The sequence below is a fragment of the Somniosus microcephalus genome, chromosome 10 (genome assembly GCF_052327205.1).
Source record: "Somniosus microcephalus isolate GS21.2 chromosome 10, FLI_Smic_1.0, whole genome shotgun sequence".
NCBI classification, from domain to species: Eukaryota; Metazoa; Chordata; class Chondrichthyes; order Squaliformes; family Somniosidae; genus Somniosus; species Somniosus microcephalus.
The window spans coordinates 173638999-173657568 of NC_140996.1; the positions used below are offsets into that span (position 1 = coordinate 173638999).

General features: G+C 47.5%; 1 pseudogene; it reads right to left on the minus strand.

The window, feature by feature from the left end:
- The window catches only part of LOC147111864 (uncharacterized), a 43303-nt pseudogene extending 25705 nt beyond the window's left edge, over positions 1–17598 (minus strand).
- Positions 17599–18570: the final 972 nt, after the last annotated feature.

Genomic DNA, 18570 nt, shown 5'->3' on the forward strand with positions numbered 1-18570 from the left:
CAACAGGGCAGGTAGCGGCCTTTCACCGCCAGACAGGCGTGCGTTTCCTGCCATTTTGGACATTTAGGTGCCTGTTTTACTTCTGCGCAATCGAATTTCTAGGCCAATGAGTGTGACTGGAAATATAAATCACTGACTGACACAACTCCCCCCGCCAGATGGGAATGACATAAATTGATTATGACAAAGATAATATTTTATATGTCAGGATCTGTCTTGGTGAGATTTTGTCTATTATTATACACTGCATTTTCATTGGCGAAATGTGTCAAAAGTTGACCATATAAACCATAATTCATTCATTTCAATTACTGTAAATGATAGTATTTTACAGGACATGAGACTTTTGGTGACAGAAGAGTGAGTGTTTAAGGTTAAGTAATCAGGTCACCCAAAGTTTTTTGTACGCTTTGTAGCACCAGGCTACTTTGCTTGTGGTTTATTCAGATTGATATCTCAGGGACCTTAAACACCCTGAAGGCAGAAAAGGCAAACTGAAGAAGCCAGGACAATTAAGAGATTGAACTTACAAATATGCCAAGGATGATATCACACGCCTTTTCTTGTCTGTTTGAATTACATTTGGCTCCTGGCAAGATGTTAAATGTACTTTATTAACTGTAAAGGTATATTTTCTGTGGCACATGCTTTACCTTGTTCTGCTTCACACATTACTGCTAAGAAGCTAGTCTAAAGACATGACAACCAAATGGACATTTCTTTTATCACCAGCATGTCTGTATCCATTAATGTATGACCGCAGTAGTAAAACTTTTGTGTGAGAAGCACATTAGTTTCATTTTTTATCTCAGTGTGAAAATGTTACATTAATTGATTTTCTTGTTTAACTGAAGTGCATTAAAATGTTTGTTCATTATTTTCCATCAAACGAATCATCAAATATGAATGACATGAGAAGGTCATACAGGCAGAGAATTAAATAAGGTAAGGACCATTGTTCCATTCTAGATTTTCCCGGCAGAATCTCTTGTCTCAAAAATGAATTTTGTAATATTATAGACATCCTTTATTTTCAAAAAGCATAATTTTTTTCTGAAAGCACTTAACCTGCTCTGTAGCTCCTTGCATACTTTATTGAATGTTATCACTGATGCAGGCAGCTCATTATACCGCAGAATTAAGAAACATATTCACGTGCGTGCCTCTTCTGCCACCATGAGGCAGTTAACACATACTACATATAAAAATTAATGCTGCAGTTTAATTTTTTAAAATATTTGTTCAGGAGATGTGGGTGGTACTGGCAAAGCCACATTTATTGCCCTTCCCTAAGTGCCCTGAGAAGGTGGGCCTTCTCCTTAATATGCTCTAGTCCATGTGGTGATAGTGCTCTCATAATGGTATTAGGTAGGGAATTCCAGGATTTTGACCCAGCCACAATAAAGGAACAGTGATATATGTCCAGTCAGGATGGTGTGTGAATTTGCAGGCGATGGTGTTCTGACAACATTGCTCCTCTTGTCCTTCTCAGTGGCAGAGTTCATGGATCTGGGAAGTGCTGCGGAAATAACTTTAGTTGATTGCTGCAGTGCATCCTGTAGACTGGTAGTGGAGGGGGTGAGGTACCAAAGAGGACTGCTTCATTCTGGGTGGCATCCAGCTTCTAGAGTTACGGTTCTGTACGGATAACCGTAGCTGTCGTAAAGACAGCGGGGTTTGATTGACAGCTGGTTGACGGCTGACGTCATATCCGGGGGCGGGATCCGACGCCATCTTGGCCATGCTTGGAGGGGATTCAGCCAGACAAGTCAAAGGTAAAGGCTTTGGAGAAACCAAAGGACAAGAAAGGGGTTCAGCGGGCCCTTGGCATGGTTAACTACCTAGGAAAATTAATTCCAAATCTAGCAGTGAAAACTGTTCATCTGAGAAAACTGCTACACCAAGAGACAGAGTTCCAATGGGGACATGAACATGAGAGAGAATGGAAGAGGCTGCTATACATTCTAGCAAGTGAACCCCTACTGAAGTTCTTCTGCCCTAAAAAGAGGACAAAAGTGTCCACAGATGCCTCTAAGAATGGATTAGGGGCTGTCCTTCTACAGGAAGATGAAGGAGGATGGCGACCAGTGGCATATGCGTCACGCTCCATGGCGGCTACAGAGTGCCGGTACGCGCAAATCGAGAAGGGGTGCCTTGGCTTGGCATTTGGGTGTGAAAAATTTCATACCTACATCTATGGTCTTCCCAAGGTTATCCTAGGAGCGGAGCATAAGCCACTGCTAGGGATCGCAAAGAAGAATCTGTGTGACATGTCACCATGGATACAACGCCTAATGATGAGACTTCAACGTTACGATTTTGAGCTAACATATGTGCCAGGGACACAAATGCTCATTGCAGACACACTATCCAGGGCTGCGCCTTACGCCACACAAAACAGTGAAACAGAAGAGGATGTGGCTCTTCATGTGGATATGGTCTACGCAGCATTGCCCACCACACAGGAACAACTATCAGTGATAGTCACAGAGACATCAAAGGACCCAGTCCTGAGTAAAGTAATGAGAAATCTTCAAGAGGGCTGGAAGAAAGGGTCATGTAAACAATATTATTACATTCAGTCTGAGCTCTCTGTGGTCAATGGACTACTGCTTAAGTGTGACAGGATAGTAGTGCCCACCTCTATGCGACGAGAAATGCTCAACAGGATACATGAAGGGCACCTGGGTGCAGAAAAGTCAAAAAGGAGAGCACGTGAGGCACTCTACTGGCCAAACATGAACTCTGATATTGACCAGTTGATCAGCAAGTGTGCTACATGTCAGGAGTATCACTACAAGCAAACAAAAGAGCCCCTCATTACCACAGAGCTCCCATCACAACCTTGGGAAAAGGTCGGAACTGATATATTTCACTATGAAGGAAAAGACTATTTGTTAGTTATTGATTATTATTCCAATTATCCGGAGATGGCTCTCTTGTTCAGTACCACATTAAGAGCTGTGATAACTCACCTGAAGTCAATCTTTGCCAGGCAGGGCATCCCTCTAACCCTGGTCTCTGATAATGGCCCTCCCTATGCCAGTCATGAGTTTCAGTCATTTGCTTCAGAGTATGAGTTTAATCATGTAACCTCCAGTCCGCTCTATCCTCAGGCTAATGGAAAAGCGGAGAAGGGGGTACAGATTGTGAAAAGACTATTAAAGAAAGCAGCACACAGCAACACTGACCCATATCTGGCCCTGATGTTGTACAGGGCGGGCCCGCTAGCAAGTGGCAAGTCTCCAGCTGAGCTCTTACTGGGTCGGAAAATCCGTACACGACTTCCCAGTTATGTCACACCTGACCACAGAGATGAGGTGTGGGCAGACAAGGCTCGGAAACTACAACAGAAACAAAAAACACTTCATGACCGCACAGTCACTACACTAGTGCCTCTACAGGAGAAAGATATAGTTCGCATTGAAGGGCCTGAGTCATGGCCTAAAAGAGCCACCATTCTACAACAGGTCGCCCCCAGGTCATACAGTGTCATGACATAGAACGGCAATGTGTTTCGCAGAAACAGGAGGCACCTACTGAAAACCACAGAGTCCTTTCAGCCTCAGGAGGATGGAGAGGATGACGAGATGAGGGAAATGCCACAAAGAGGCGAGGTGAGGGAAATGCCACAAAGTGACGAAGGACACAGTAGTGATAATGTGACAAGGGACCTGTGTGGTGCAGACATGATCTTAAGGGATACAACTGGGGTGGTTCAGCAAACACCCGTTCAGCCACGCAGGTCACAGCGCACCAGAAAGCCTATAGTTAAACTTGACCTGTAGACAGGGATTTATAAGACTGTAAACAGTTAATGGACTCCTGGGTGTGGGTAAGGTTTATACCTACCTGCAATTAGTTCAACAGTGTAGTTAGACTGACTGTTTCTATATGATGTTAACAAGTGTTCTATGTGTTATGTTATGTTATGTTGTTACTGTGTTATGTCTTCATTGAAGGGGGATGATGTATGGATAACCGTAGCTGTCGTAAAGACAGCGGGATTTGATTGACAGCTGGTTGATGGCTGATGTCATATCCGGGGGCGGGATCCGACGCCATCTTGGCCATGCTTGAAGTACTGTACTAGGAGACACAGAGTCAGGACTGAATAAATGGCACTCCACTACAACTGCTTGGGAGACTTGTAATTACGTTATTAAGATAACATTACAGGTTCCTCATCCAGGAAAGTGCTGAGTATTCCATCAGACTTCTGACTTGAGCCTTGGAGAGGCTTTGAGGGGTCAGGAGGTGAGTCACCCATCACAGAGCACCCAGCATCTGCTCTGCTCTTGCAGCACGGTATTGATATAGCTGGTCCAATGAAGCTTCTGGTCAGTGGTGACCCCCAGGATATTGTTGATGGTGGGAGACTCGGTGAATATGGTGCTGCTAAAGGTCAGGGGCAAGTGGTTGTTCATTTTCTTGTTGGAGTTGGTCATTGCCTGGCACTTGTGCAGTGCAAATGTTACCTGCACTTGCCTGCCTAAGTCTGGATCTTATCCAGGCTCTGCTGTGGGGTGTCATGGGCTACTTCATTACTGGTAGGGTTGTAAATGGAGGTAAATACAGTAGAATCATCAGCAAACAAATTTACTATTGACAAAGTTGCTGAAGATGTTTGGGCCAAGGACCCTACCCTGAACAACTCTAGCAGCGATGTTCTGGAGTTATGATGATCGGCCCCTGATATCTACGACCATCTTCCTTGTGTCAGGTAGGACTCCAACCACTGGAGGGGTTTCCAATGACCTCCATTGTCCTCAGTTTTTATAGGGCTCTGCCTATAACCCATGGATTTTGCTGTTTAGCATGCACATAGCTCTGTCTAGTAACTTCGTTAGGTTGGTGCCTCATTCTAAAGGAACCCGGTTTCTGCTCTTGGTACACCCTCCTCTAACTCCATGGATCAAAGTTGGTCTCATGGCTTGGTGGTGTTTACGTAAAGTGGGATATGCTGGCCCGTGAGTTACAGATTGTGATGGTATACAATTCTGCTGCTAATGATGATGGTCCACAACGGATCATGAATACCCAGTTTTAGGCTGCTAGAGCAGCCTTTAATCTGTCACATTTAGCACGGAGGTAGTGCCACACTAAACAACTTCTCACTGTGAAGACAAAACTTTGTCTGTTTGATGGTCACTCCTACCAATGCTATTGTGGACAGACATGTTTGCGTCTCGTAGGTTATTGAGGACAAGGTCAAACAGATTATTCCCTTGTACGATAGCAAAATACTGCAGATGTTGGAAATCCGAAATAACAACAGAAAATGCTGGAAAAACTCAGCAAGTCAGGCAACATCCGTGGAGAGAAATTTGAGTTGACGTTTCGGGTTTGACCCTTCTTCAAAACTGGAGAGAAAAGGAACTAGATCGAAGGCAGGGCTGCGATCGGACAAAAGAATAAAAGAACCAAAAGAAGTAAAAGAGATTAGAAGCTAGACGAGATGGTAATAGGCTGTGATTAGGTGTAAAGTGTACTGGCAGGGTAAAAGATAGCTGCCAGGTGTGAGAGAGAAACAAAAGGAAAGGGGGGGGGGAAGGAAAGGAGTGGAAAAATATAAGTGAAAATGAAATAGGGGCCGAGGTTATGATCTGAAATTGTTGAACTCAATATTGAGACCGGAAGGCTGCAGAGTGCCTAATCGGAAGATGAGGTGCTGTTCCTCGAGTTTACGTTGAGCTTCCGTGGAACAGTGTGAATCCCTCACCACCTAGAGCAGGCTCAGTCTGGCAAGAATCTTTCAGGACTCGACAAGCTAGGTCAGTGCTGGCATTATCAAGCTACTTTTTGCAAGTGCTTCCCTCAGAGTTTCCTCCAAGTGATGTACAACATGATTTATGGGTGGGGAGGGGGATAGATAATTACAAGCAGGAGATTTCCTTGGCCTTGCTGGACTGAGCAGAGTCAATGTTGAGGACTCCCAGGGCAAGCCCATCTGACTGTATACCACTGTGCCCCCACCTTTGGTGGGTCTATCCTGCTGGTGAGATAAGACATGGTGATGTAGGAATCTGTGATGTTGGCTGGTAGATATGTTTCTGTGAGTATGACTGTGTCAGGCTAGTGCCTGTCTGTGGGACGGTGCTCCCAACTTGGGCACCAGCCCCCAGATGTTGGAGGGGATGACTTTGTAGGGTTAACCAAGCTGGGATTGCCTGGTTTTTGGTCTGATCTGATGCCTGGGTCATTGCTGATAGGTCCATCTGATATTTCGTTTATCTGTTTTGTAGTGGTTGATTTGTAACTGAGTGACTTGCTAGGCCACTTAAAAGGGAATTAAGAGTCATAGGAATATAGGAATTGCTAGATGAAAAAAGACCAAGGTCCATCTAGTTTGCTTCCAGCTGTCCTTGTAGTCACATGATACAACAATAACAGAGCTGTTGACTAATCATGGCAATCAATCTTTATCAATTAGTCTACAACATGAGGCAAGGAAAACACAAAGAACCATAAGTCCAAAGTCACAATTTGCTCCCACGCATGCTACTCTTGCCATATGTCTTATTACTCATATGCTATATTCCAAAATATTATTTTCTGAAAGAAATCTATCTAATTTGCCTGTTCCATAGATTTACCACTCTCTCACTGAAACAATGGCCCTGATATTTACGGGGAAGTGGGGTAGTGCGGGGCGCCTTAGCGCAAAGCTGGGGACGCGGAAGTCCTGTCAAATTAAATGGCACGACCGCATTATAATCTTTTTCTTTCATTTTTCACCTGACAGCTGGCCAAATTGACAGGCTAGTCGGCTGCCGGGTGGGAAAGCCTTGGGGACGGTCCCCGGCAATTGGGAAGGGATCGTGGGCTGCAGATCGGGGCTTGGGGGGGTGGGACGCTGATCGCGGAAGGGGCTAGAGTGAGGCCGCAATCAGCAGAAGGGAGGCTGGACAACATCCCGGCTGTTGTGTTGAAGACTTGTGCTCCAGAACTAGCCGCGCCTCTAGCCAAGCTGTTCCAGTACAGCTACAACACTGGCATCTATCCGACAATGTGGAAAACTGCCCAGGTATGTCCTGTCCACAAAAAGCAGGACAAATCATATCTGGACAATTACCACCCCATCAGTCTACTCTCAATCATCAGAAAAGTGATGGAAGGTGTCATCGACAGTGCTATCAAGCAGCACTTACTCACCAATAACCTGCTCACTGATGCCCAGTTTGGGTTCTGTCAAGACCACTTGGCTCCAGACCTCATTACAGCCTTGGTCCAAACATGGACAAAGGAGCTGAATTCCAGAGGTGAGGTGAGAGTGACTGCCCTTGACATCAAGGCAGCATTTGACCGAGTGTGGCATCAAGGAGCCCTAATAAAACTGAAGTCAATGGGAATCGGGGGGCAAACTCTCCACTGGCTGGAGTCACAAAGGAAGATGGTTGTGGTGGTTGAAGGTCAATCATCACAGCCCGAGGACATTGCTGCAGGAGTTCCTCAGGCAGTGTCCTAGGACCAACCATCTTCAGCTGCTTCATCAATGACCTTCCCTCCAACATAAGGCCAGAAATGGGGATGTTCGCTGATGACTGCACAGTGTTCAGTGCCATTCACAACTCCTCAGATAATGAAGCAGTCCATGCCCGCATGCAACAAGACCTGGATGACGTTCAGGCTTGGGCTGATAAGTGGCAAGTAACATTCACGCCACAGAAGTGCCAGGCAATGACTATCTCCAACAAGCGAGAGTCTAACCACCGCCCCTTAACATTCAACGGCATTACCATCGCCGAATCCCCCACCATCATCCTGGGGCTCATCAGTGACCAGAAACTTAACTGGACCGGCCACATAAATACTGTGGCAACAAGAGCAGGTCAGAGGCTAGGTATTCTGCGGCGAGTGTCTCACCTCCTGACTCCCCAAAACCTTTCCACCATCTACAAGGCACAATTCAGGAGTGTGATGGAATACTCTCCACTTGCCTGGATGAGTGCAGCTCCAACAACACTCAAGAATCCAGGACAAAGCAGCCCGCTTGATTGGCACCACATCCACCACCTTCGCCACACGGACTGCAGTGTTTCAAGAAGGCGGCTCACCACCACCTTCTCAAGGGCAATTAGGGATGAGCAATAAATGCTGGCCTTGCCAGCGACGCCCACATCCCATGAACGAATAAAAAAAAAGTTTAATATTGAGGCCAATTGAGGCAGAGTAGTTTTGAATTTACCTCCTCTCCGCTTCAATCGAAATTAAAATCGGGTGGGATGTAAAACGGGAAGGTTATGTAAAGTTACTCCCATAATCTCTGCACGACTCTGTTCAGAGCCTTTAAACACAAACATATGACTATTTTTTTTAGTAAAAAGGATAGTTTTTTCAAGGTATTGAAGGCATGATTAAAGCACTTACTCTTATATATCATCAGAGATTTGAGGATAGTTGTCAATAGAAGGGTGAGACCACAACTTCCACCATTCAGCCTGCATCCAGTCCCCTGCCACTGTGTGCACAGTTATGCTTTGTTGTTTAATTAGATGCAGAGAAAAGCAGAGAAATGGAAGACGTTTTAATGCATACTGTTCATTGAATAAACAAAACAATTTTCTTTAATCTGTAGCAGCAAAATGTTATCGAGGACTTCAAAGTCATAAATGCCATAAATAATTTCATGATAATATCTCTCACTCACATTTATCATTACCAGAATTCCATGATCAACACATAGGGTTGATTTTATGTGCAATATAAATTGTTCAAGTGGAAACAGGCTTGAATAATGCAGGTGTAGGTAGGTATTGTGTAATTTTGTTTGATTATCTTTGGGGCACAAGAGAAAGGTGCCAAGTGCAAAATTTTGTACAATTTCCCGTTACAGATTAAATAAGTGGACAGAATTCATGGAAGAACAGATAATAAATGACATATTGAATGCTTGGGTGTACTGGACTTTTCTAATTCCATGAATCTCTGAATAGATTGCAGAGTTCATGGTGAATACTTAGGTCCATTTGAGAAAACTAAAGTATTACAACTAGTCAGCAGAACTTGTACATTGTATTTGCAGCTCAAGTTTACATTCTACCCATAAATAATAATGTTAGTTGTGCCATGTGTTTTGTATTTTACTAAACATTTATCATCTGATTTGTGAATAGGTTCAAAGGAGCATGTGAAATTTGCAAAACTTTACATATTGCTATTATATCTACCTAAATTTTTTTAGTTAAGCCATGTGTGCGGGATAATGGTCTTAAAATGATTCAGAATGACCTCTTAGCCACTATCTTGATGAAGGAAATGTTGCGAAGGAAGTCTTACATGATCTGTGGCCGGTTATTTAAAAGAAAAGATGGTTGTTGTGATGGTCGAAAGAAACTAAAATGGAGCTTTGAAGTGGAAAGAATTGTCGAGGAATGTGAAAAAGAAATAAACTGTCACAAATTATGAAGTATTCTCAATTTAATAAAACTGTCTTGTTTAATAAAAGAAACACATGTGAGGGAGTAACATTTGGCCATACAAGATGAATTCTGCGATGTTGGATATAAAATTGTGGTAATAAAAGCTTGTTCATCTGGAAAAAGCAGCTCTGGGAGGCAAAATAATCTTCTGTTAGTTTGGGCTTCTTTGCACTGTGCCAACATTTAGGTTGAAAGAAGTATTGGGTGGAAACTCTGCTGTGTCCTGTGCCTGCAACAGGTCACTTAAAGAAAACAATGGATGTCCAGAGGAAGGTGGAGAGATAACTTTCCCCAATCCAGTAACTTCTGAACATTCCTAGTGTTTGTTTGGAGGGAGATGAAGGGGAAAATTTGAAAATGTAAGAAACTGTCTTGGAACTTGAAACAGATGGAACAGTGTTTGAATTTGGAACCAAGTGAACTGTCTTGGAATTTTAAAGCACAACTAAAGTATCTTGAATTCAAACAAGAAATCTCCTCTGGGAGGGAAAAGGACATCTGGCATTTTTAGCATGCTACAGCTTGGCCAATTTCTGATGCCTTTAAAATGGAGGAAGCATTCAAATGGAAATCCTGACATGTCATGCAGTCATTCATTTAAAGGGGATGATTGATGTCCAGTGGAAGGTTTCAAGATCGATTCTTCAAACCTGTTGATGTCAGCATTTTTCTAATGTGATGTTTGGAAGAATGGAGCAGAACTTGGAAATGGAAAGGAAGGTCTTGACTTTTAAAGCTGTTTTGATTTAAAAGCAATTGGGTGGGAAAAAAATTGGCTGTAAAGATAAACTGTAATCCTTAGTGTAGCTAGGGAGCTGCAGTTAAATATTTTTTTTAAAAATTGTACATTTTTCTTTGAGGTCCAGTCATCGATCCCAACCTGGATCTACAAGTTGGGCTCCTCAACTGCCATTTCTGAGACTAGTATAACTCCTATTACTGGGCATACCTGCCTCTAAAGATTCCCTGGACCTCTGAGTGGCTGAAGATGAGGGAACTCGCTGCTTAGGAGGCTCTCCCCTTGTGATGAAATATGCCGTTCATCAGGCACTGTATTCTCTGTGTTCTCAGGCACTGTATTCTCTGTGTTTAGTTTAGTTTCAGTTTCATTTCCCCACCGGTACTGTATTGTGTGTAGGGCTCCGCCCATACCTGGCCACTACTTAAGCAGGCTGCACTGTCTCACAGGCAGTGCAACAGATCTTTGGATGGGAGACACTTCTCCACTGTGTATTACATTCTTAGTTAATAAAAGCCTTGCTTTGCTCCGTTAACGTCGAGTCTCAGATTCATTGAGGCACATCAATTTTATTAACTAAATTTTCAACGCAATGGATCAACTCTTGAAACCCGGACGTTTGGATTTGGACCAGCATGCTTCGGACGCATCGGCACGCTTCGGACACTGGTTTAAGTGTATGGAATTCTTCCTGGACAATTCCGTAGCCATCACAGGCGCTACGGACGCCGAAAGTATGAAACTCGGAATCCTGCGGAATTGGGTAAGCCACAGGGTTTACCCCCTCATCCAAGACGCCGACACGTACCCGGCCGCCTGCGACATCCTAAAGGTGCATTACCAGCAGCCTACGAATGAGGTGTACGCTAGGCATCTGCTCGCTACTCGCGCACAGCGACCTGGGGAATCGCTGGATGAGTTCCTAGTCACCCTGAAAACGCTTGGCAAAGACTGCAAGTGCCAAGATGTAAAAGCCGCAGTGTACACTGACGAGCTTGTTCGTGATGCCTTTATCACAGGCCTCAGCTCCACTTACATCCGGCAGAGACTACTGGAAAAAACGGGATTGGACCTGAAACAGGCTGTGGACACAGCGCGATCCCTGGATGTGGCCCAGAGAAACTCGGACGCCTACTCTTCAGCCCGCGCCGCCCACGCCGCCACATGTGCACCAAGGGCGCCGCCATCTTGGAAGGCATCTTCCCCGCCCGGCAGCCCGACACCGTCGGGGCCCCGCTCTCCCCCCAGAAGCCCTACGACAGCCGCGACGCGTCGGGGCCCCAACTGCTACTTCTGCGGGCAGCCGAAGCACACCAGAAACCTGTGCCCGGCGAAAGGCACCACCTGCTTTAAGTGCGGTAAGAAGGGGCACTTTGGGAAGGTGTGCAGAGGGAACCCCGCTGGAAAACCCGCCACCGCCGCGTGTGCGCCGTGGGAGCGGCCATCTTGGACACCATCTTGCCCGACCTCGTGGGGTCCGCCATTTTGTGAGCAGACAGCGTGGACGCCATCTTGTCTCGATCAGGGCCCTACAGTGGCATCGGTCACAGTGGAGCAGACCAGACCGCACCCACTATCCAAATCAATGGTGGACATCGAGGTAAACGGGTGCGGGGTTAAATGTTTAATTGACAGTGGAAGCACGGAGAGTTTTATCCACCCTGAACTAGCACAACAACTCTCTCTAACGGTGGTCCCTGCTCGGGGCACCATCTCTATGGCTGATAAAACCCAGACATCGACCGTTATGGGTTACTGCGCGGTACAATTGTCCATTAACGGAACTGTATACGATAATTTTAAATTGCTAATCATGAAGAATCTATGTGCGAGCGTGATCTTGGGCCTGGATTTCCAGTGCCACCACCAAAGCATCACGCTCAATTACGGTGGGTCCCAGCCGCCCCTCACAGTGTGCGGTCTGGCTACCCTGAAGGTAAAGCCGCCTTCGCTATTCGCGAACCTTACTCCCAACTGCCGGCCAATAGCGACCAAAAGCAGGAGGTACAGCTGGGAGGACAGGCGGTTTATCGCGACCGAGGTAGACAGGCTCCTGAAGGAGCGCATTATCGAATGCAGCAACAGCCTGTGGCGTGCCCAAGTGGTGGTGGTGAGGGGTAGCGAGAAGAAGCGGATGGTGATAGATTATAGCCAGACGGTTAATCTATACACCCAGCTAGACGCCTACCCGCTACCCCGCATATCCGAGATGGTGAACCAAATCGCCCAATACCGGGTGTTCTCCACCATCGACCTCAAGTCAGCATACCACCAGCTCCCTATCAGACCAGAGGACCACCCGCACACCGCCTTCGAGGCGAACGGACACCTCTACCAATTCCTCAGAGTCCCCTTTGGGGTGACGAATGGAGTCTCGGTCTTCCAGAGGGAAATGGACCGCATGGTCGATGACCACCACTTGCAGGCAACCTTCCCCTACCTCGACAACGTCACCATCTGCGGTCACAACCAGCAGGATCACGACTCGAACCTCGAGAGGTTCCTGAAAACCGCACAAAAACTCAACCTCACCTACAACGAGGACAAGTGCGTTTTCAACACCACGCGCCTCTGCATACTAGGCAGCGTGGTGGAGAATGGGGAAATCGGACCAGACCCCGACCGATTGCGCCCCCTACGGGAGCTGCCCCTGCCCAACACTCCCAAAGCCCTGAAAAGGTGCCTGGGGTTATTTTTTTATTATTCCCAATGGGTCCCCAACTACTCCGACAAAGCCCGCCCCCTCTTGAAAGCATCCTCTTTTCCACTCTCTGCTGAGGCCCACGCCGCCTTCAAAAACATTAAGCAGGATATTGAGCGGGCCACGCTACAGGCAGTGGATGAGAACACTCCCTTTCAAGTGGAAAGTGATGCGTCTGACTTCGCCTTGGCGGCCACCCTCAACCAGGCGGGGCGGCCCGTAGCTTTCTTCTCGAGGACCCTCCAAGGGCCCGAGATCAGACACTCCTCCGTGGAAAAGGAGGCCCAAGCCATCGTGGAGGCAGTGCGCCACTGGCGCCACTACCTAGCCGGCAAACGCTTCACCCTACTTACCGACCAGCGGTCGGTAGCGTTTATGTTTAATAATAAACAGAAGGGGAAGTTTAAAAATGATAAGATTCTCAGGTGGTGGATCGAGCTCTCCACCTTCGAGTATGACATCATTTACCGGCCGGGGCCCTTAACGAATCCCCCGACGCCCTCTCACGAGGGATGTGTGCCAGCGCCACCGGGGATCGGCTACAGACCCTCCACAACGACCTCTGCCACCCAGGGGTCACGCGGCTGTTCCACTTCATAAAGTCCCGCAACTTACCCTACTCGATTGAGGAAGTTCGGTCTCTGACCAGGAACTGCCGCACTTGCGCTGAGTGCAAGCCTCGGTTCTACCGCCCAGATAGAGCCCACTTAATCAAAGCTACACGGCCCTTTGAGCGGCTCAGCTTAGATTTCAAGGGCCCCCTCCCGTCAGTCGACCGCAATGTTTACTTCCTGAACATTGTGGATGAATACTCCTGTTTCCCATTCGCCTTCCCCTGCCCAGACATGACCAGCGCCATGGTCATTAAATGCCTCAACAGCCTGTTCTGTCTGTTCGGTATGCCGAGCTACATCCACACGGATAGGGGGGCGTCCTTCATGAGTGAAGAGCTACGCCAGTACATGCTGTCCAGGGGGATCGCCACGAGCCGTACCACCAGCTACAAGCCCCAGGGTAACGGCCAGGTGGAGCGAGAGAACGGGACAGTATGGAAAGCAGTCACTCTAGCTCTAAGGACCAAGGGCCTCCCTATCTCCCGCTGGCAGGAAGTCCTCCCAGATGTGCTCCATTCGATACGGTCGCTATTGTGTACTGCCACTAATGCCACGCCTCATGAACGAATGTTTGTCTTTCCCCGGAAATCCACCTCAGGCGTATCCATGCCGTCATGGCTCTCCACCCCGGGTCCGGTATTTGTACGAAGGCATGTGAGGGGCCACAAGACGGACCCTCTCGTGGAGTCAGTGCACCTACTCCACGCCAACCCCCAATACGCGAATGTCCGGCACGCCGATGGAAGGGAGGACACCGTGTCCATAAAAGACGTCGCCCCAGCCGGTAATGACAACAACCACGACAACAACAGCAACAGCAATCACAGCAACTCTTACCCACCCACTACTCTTTCATCACCCCCGGAAGAACATCGACCAACGGTGCCCCCACCAACTACCCCTTCAACAACCCTGGCGGCGCCCCCGGCAGAGACCCAGGAGGCCACCGGGGACACCCAGCCGACACCCGCGGCACCACGTCGGTCACAGAGGACTATCAAACCCCCGAACAGACTAAATCTATAGAAGGGGTGAATGTGATGAAATATGCCGTTCATCAGGCACTGTATTCTCTGTGTTCTCAGGCACTGTATTCTGTGTGTTTAGTTTAGTTTCAGTTTCATTTCCCCACCGGTACTGTATTGTGTGTAGGGCTCCGCCCATACCTGGCCACTACTTAAGCAGGCTGCACTGTCTCACAGGCAGTGCAACAGATCTTTGGATGGGAGACACTTCTCCACTGTGTATTACATTCTTAGTTAATAAAAGCCTTGCTTTGCTCCGTTAACGTCGAGTCTCGGATTCATTGAGGCACATCACCCCTCTGTGTCAATGGCCTTGTTTAGGGCTGGCAGAGGCTCTGCCCCCAACAAAGGCTACAAGAAACATCCAGGAAGGTTGCTGCGACCCGGCGTATTTGATTCCCAGCCTAGTTTGCGACCCTTCCTCTGCTCTCCTGTCGGGGTTACAGCAGAAGTGCACCCATAGGGCCATGAATTTTTGGCCCCAGTGTTTAAATATACATTTCTCTTGAGAGAAATAAAGGGGTAGAAATTATTCCTCCATGCGCCCATTTTCTGGGTGGAAAACTGGGACATAAAGGACCAAGTTCGGGCTGTAACATCCTGTGCCTGATCTGCACCTGCATTAGGGGCACTGCCAGTTAGGTAAAAATGGCTTTGCAGGCGGCCACCTTAGACAGGCATTAGGTCCTTGAATATGTTAATGAGGAGCCAAATGGCTGTTTAGAGACCTTTCCTGGAAATCCAGTGCGCTGAGTGGATCAGGGGTCGGGCCTGCTCCGCTGAGCTTTTTGGTTCTCCATGCGACCTAACTAGTGATCTTTAAAGGGATTGCTGGAGACCCTCACCAAAAAAGGCAGGTACATTTTTTTAAACTTACCTTTCTGTAGAGCCGTGGAGCAGGAGTGTGCCCGCGCTCGGCCCTCAGCCCGATCTCCTCCCCGCCCTCTGCCCGTTCTCCTCCCCGCCCTCTGAGGGATTAACTGAGGCGAACGGCCCAAATCGAATCGTGGCTAAGCGGCGAGCAGCCTTTGGAGCCACGACAGGCATCGGCAGCTCACCGCAATTGTTAAAATGATTTCAGGTGAGCCTCAGGCCTCCCAGTTCGGGGGTGCGCTGCACATCATCAGTTATGTGCCTGAAAATGGGCCATAATTAATTTTTACCCCAAAGTGTAGAGAAGATAGACAAGTTAGAAAAAAGTAAAATTAAAGTAGGAAAGTAAAGAAGAGAGGTGATTAGAAATAAAAGCCACAGATTTATTCACTGTTCTTGGTCTATTCTTGGTGAGGGAAGAGCACAATAGTTTTTTCAGCTCTGCAAATTGGGGTGGAAGCCATTTCAACCCCAAATTCGAGGTGCTTTCATTTCTGGTGTCTGTTTAGGCTTCTCTGATCCACCTGCTGAGTCCCGATAGAGCTCATTTACATTTATTTAAATGAGAGCCAGAGGCCTTGGCGCTCTGAAATCTTGCAAATTACGCTTGCAACGCACCAGGTATAATTTAGAACATATGTTTTCAACCCCCAGGATTTGCAAAATGGCCCCTTCAAAGGAACTTGAGAACTTAAAGGTTTGGAGCCCCATTCCCGTGAGGGTCCAATCGCTGCTGTTCCGTGCACTCAGTTCATGTGAGCAGAGAAGCAGCGTTGAGATGCTCGAAGTTTAAAGCGCCCATACAGTGACACTTAAATGCTTATCCTGCCTCTCAAAGTTTCTGTAAGTAAATGAACATCTACTTGGTAAAGGGAATGCTGGGTGGTCTTATTTTGACAAATTTTGACTGCCAAACATCTGTCTTATCTACTCCCAGGTACTTAAATATTTGATGCTACCTTTCTCCTTTCTGCCCTCTCTTCCCACACATTCCTGGGGCCAAAAGGGGCAACCATTTCTCATGTACTTTGTAAAGCAGCAGCTCCACTCCTGCATCAATGACCGATAATTTCTTGTCTGCTCTGTGCTATTGCTTCACCACTTTCTTCAAAAAGATTCACCCACTCTGCTCATTCCTCGCTGGATATGCGGCGCATGCCATATTTGTTAGGGGGCACTGTAGTCGTCCAGCACACTTGCCTGAAATATGCGTTAGGCCACCAATGTGCACAGCCAATGGGCCTAACGCATGTTTCAGGCTCCTCCCCAAAAGTGCTTTGCGCCTGAACGCAGCGTGGGGTTGAGGAAATGTCATCCACCGCTATTCAGACCTTTGAAATATTTTGTTTAGCTCAGTCTGTGATTTCTGAGCTCCATCCTTTAATTCCACTGCCCCTCCTAGTCTGCTAAATTGCATTGAGTTTCAGGATCCAAGTCATTGATATAGATTAAAATGGTAGTAATACCAAAACAAAGTCCTGGAGCAATCCACTCAGTGCCAGCCCCCACTCCGCCCCACTCTCATTATACTCCTCTAACCAAGGCCCATTGGTTTCTACCTTTCAGCCAATTTCTTATACATATCCAGGCTTTCCCTATAATCCCTACGTTTGAGCTTAATTAGTAATCTTTCATGTGGAACTTTATGCCCTTTAGAAGTCTAAGGGGGAAAAATTGGGTTGCGCCCCCTTTGGGGCGCTAACTTCGCTGGGGCGCTACTTTTAGCACCCTGAAAATGTTAGTGCCCCCGCGCCGGACATTGAGTGGTAGCGCCCCTCTCTCTAAGCAGGAGGTGGGCGCTACTGGAAGGGCTCCCCCTCCCTCTTGGGGTGCTACCATTCAATATCACGGCGCTACGTGCAACAGCGCCACGCACGCCGGCATGTAGCACCGCGGTATTGCTGGCCTCCCTCCCCTGTTTAAAAGGGAGGGGCCTAGCACAGCGTGTACCAGGGCCCTGCTGGACCACTGGGGAGCGGGGTGCCAGCAAAAGAGCCCGGCACTCAAGAGGAGTGCCAGGCTGACTGACCGCAGCCGGCAACCCGCAGGAGGAGGCAAAAGGGGGCAGGTGCTGGCAGGTGGCCCAAAAAGAAGGCCGCCCCCGGCACCTGCCATTTAATTTGCACCGCCGCGGCTGCAAACACAGTACCCTAACCTTGTCGGACATAGCGTCCAGCAGTAGGTCGGGGGCGTGAGCCAAGTTTGCAACTGGGGTGCTTCGCATGGCGACGATGTCATCACCGGTGGCACAGTGCTGTGGGGCGCTACTGGCTACTGCCGCCGCTAACCTCACGCTGAATTTCGCGGGAGGCATTAGCTGCACCGCACCTGGGCGCTAGGTGTTTTGTGGGGCGCTAATGGGAGGCACAAAGCAACACAATGTTTCCCCCTAAGTGCTTTGTAGGGTTTACCCCAGTCACCTTGGGCTTTTGTTTCCTCAATGAAATCATGAAGGTTGGTCAAGCCATGTTGATTGCTGCTTACTAGATTGCTATTGTACTGATAATCCTTATGTTTACTCCTGATAATCGATTCCATTCTAATAGTCCGGTAGTTGCCTATCTGTTTTGTCATCCTGTTTGAATATGGGTACCTCCTTAGCCTCCCATCTCTAAGGAATAAAACGGCAATGTTCCCATGCAGAGAAAGGTGTGGAGTACTGCACCCGACTTGGTACTTGGCTGGGGGAAGAGAGTTGGTATAGAATTAAAAGTAAAAAGAATGATGTTGAATTAGCAATTTGCTTTCCCTCAGCAGAGATAGGATTGTCTGAACATGTGTTATACTTTATTATTAAATAGAAAGGATTGATGGCCTGAACATCCTCCGTGGTTGGGAACCTGTGCAGGGAGACAGAGGAAAGGGAAGCAAGGATAGAAGCAAAAGACAGGAAGGAGAAAAGCAAAAGTTGCAGTCAGAGAAATCAAGGGTTTAAATCAAACATGGCCACAGTAAATAATAATTCTAAAAAGTCTAAGAGTGTTAAAAAAACAAGCCTGAAGGTTTTGGGGGAAAAATTCAGTTGTTTGTGCCTCCCGTTAGTGCCTTAAGAGGGCGCCAATTGGGGCGCAAAGCAACTAGAGGCCGGGTGCGGAGATGTTTGCGCCACTCGCAAAATTAACTAGATATTTTGCGGCAGCGCTAATCGCTACCGCCACCATCTCCTGCGCCGGCAGACTGTGACGTCAGTCGAGTG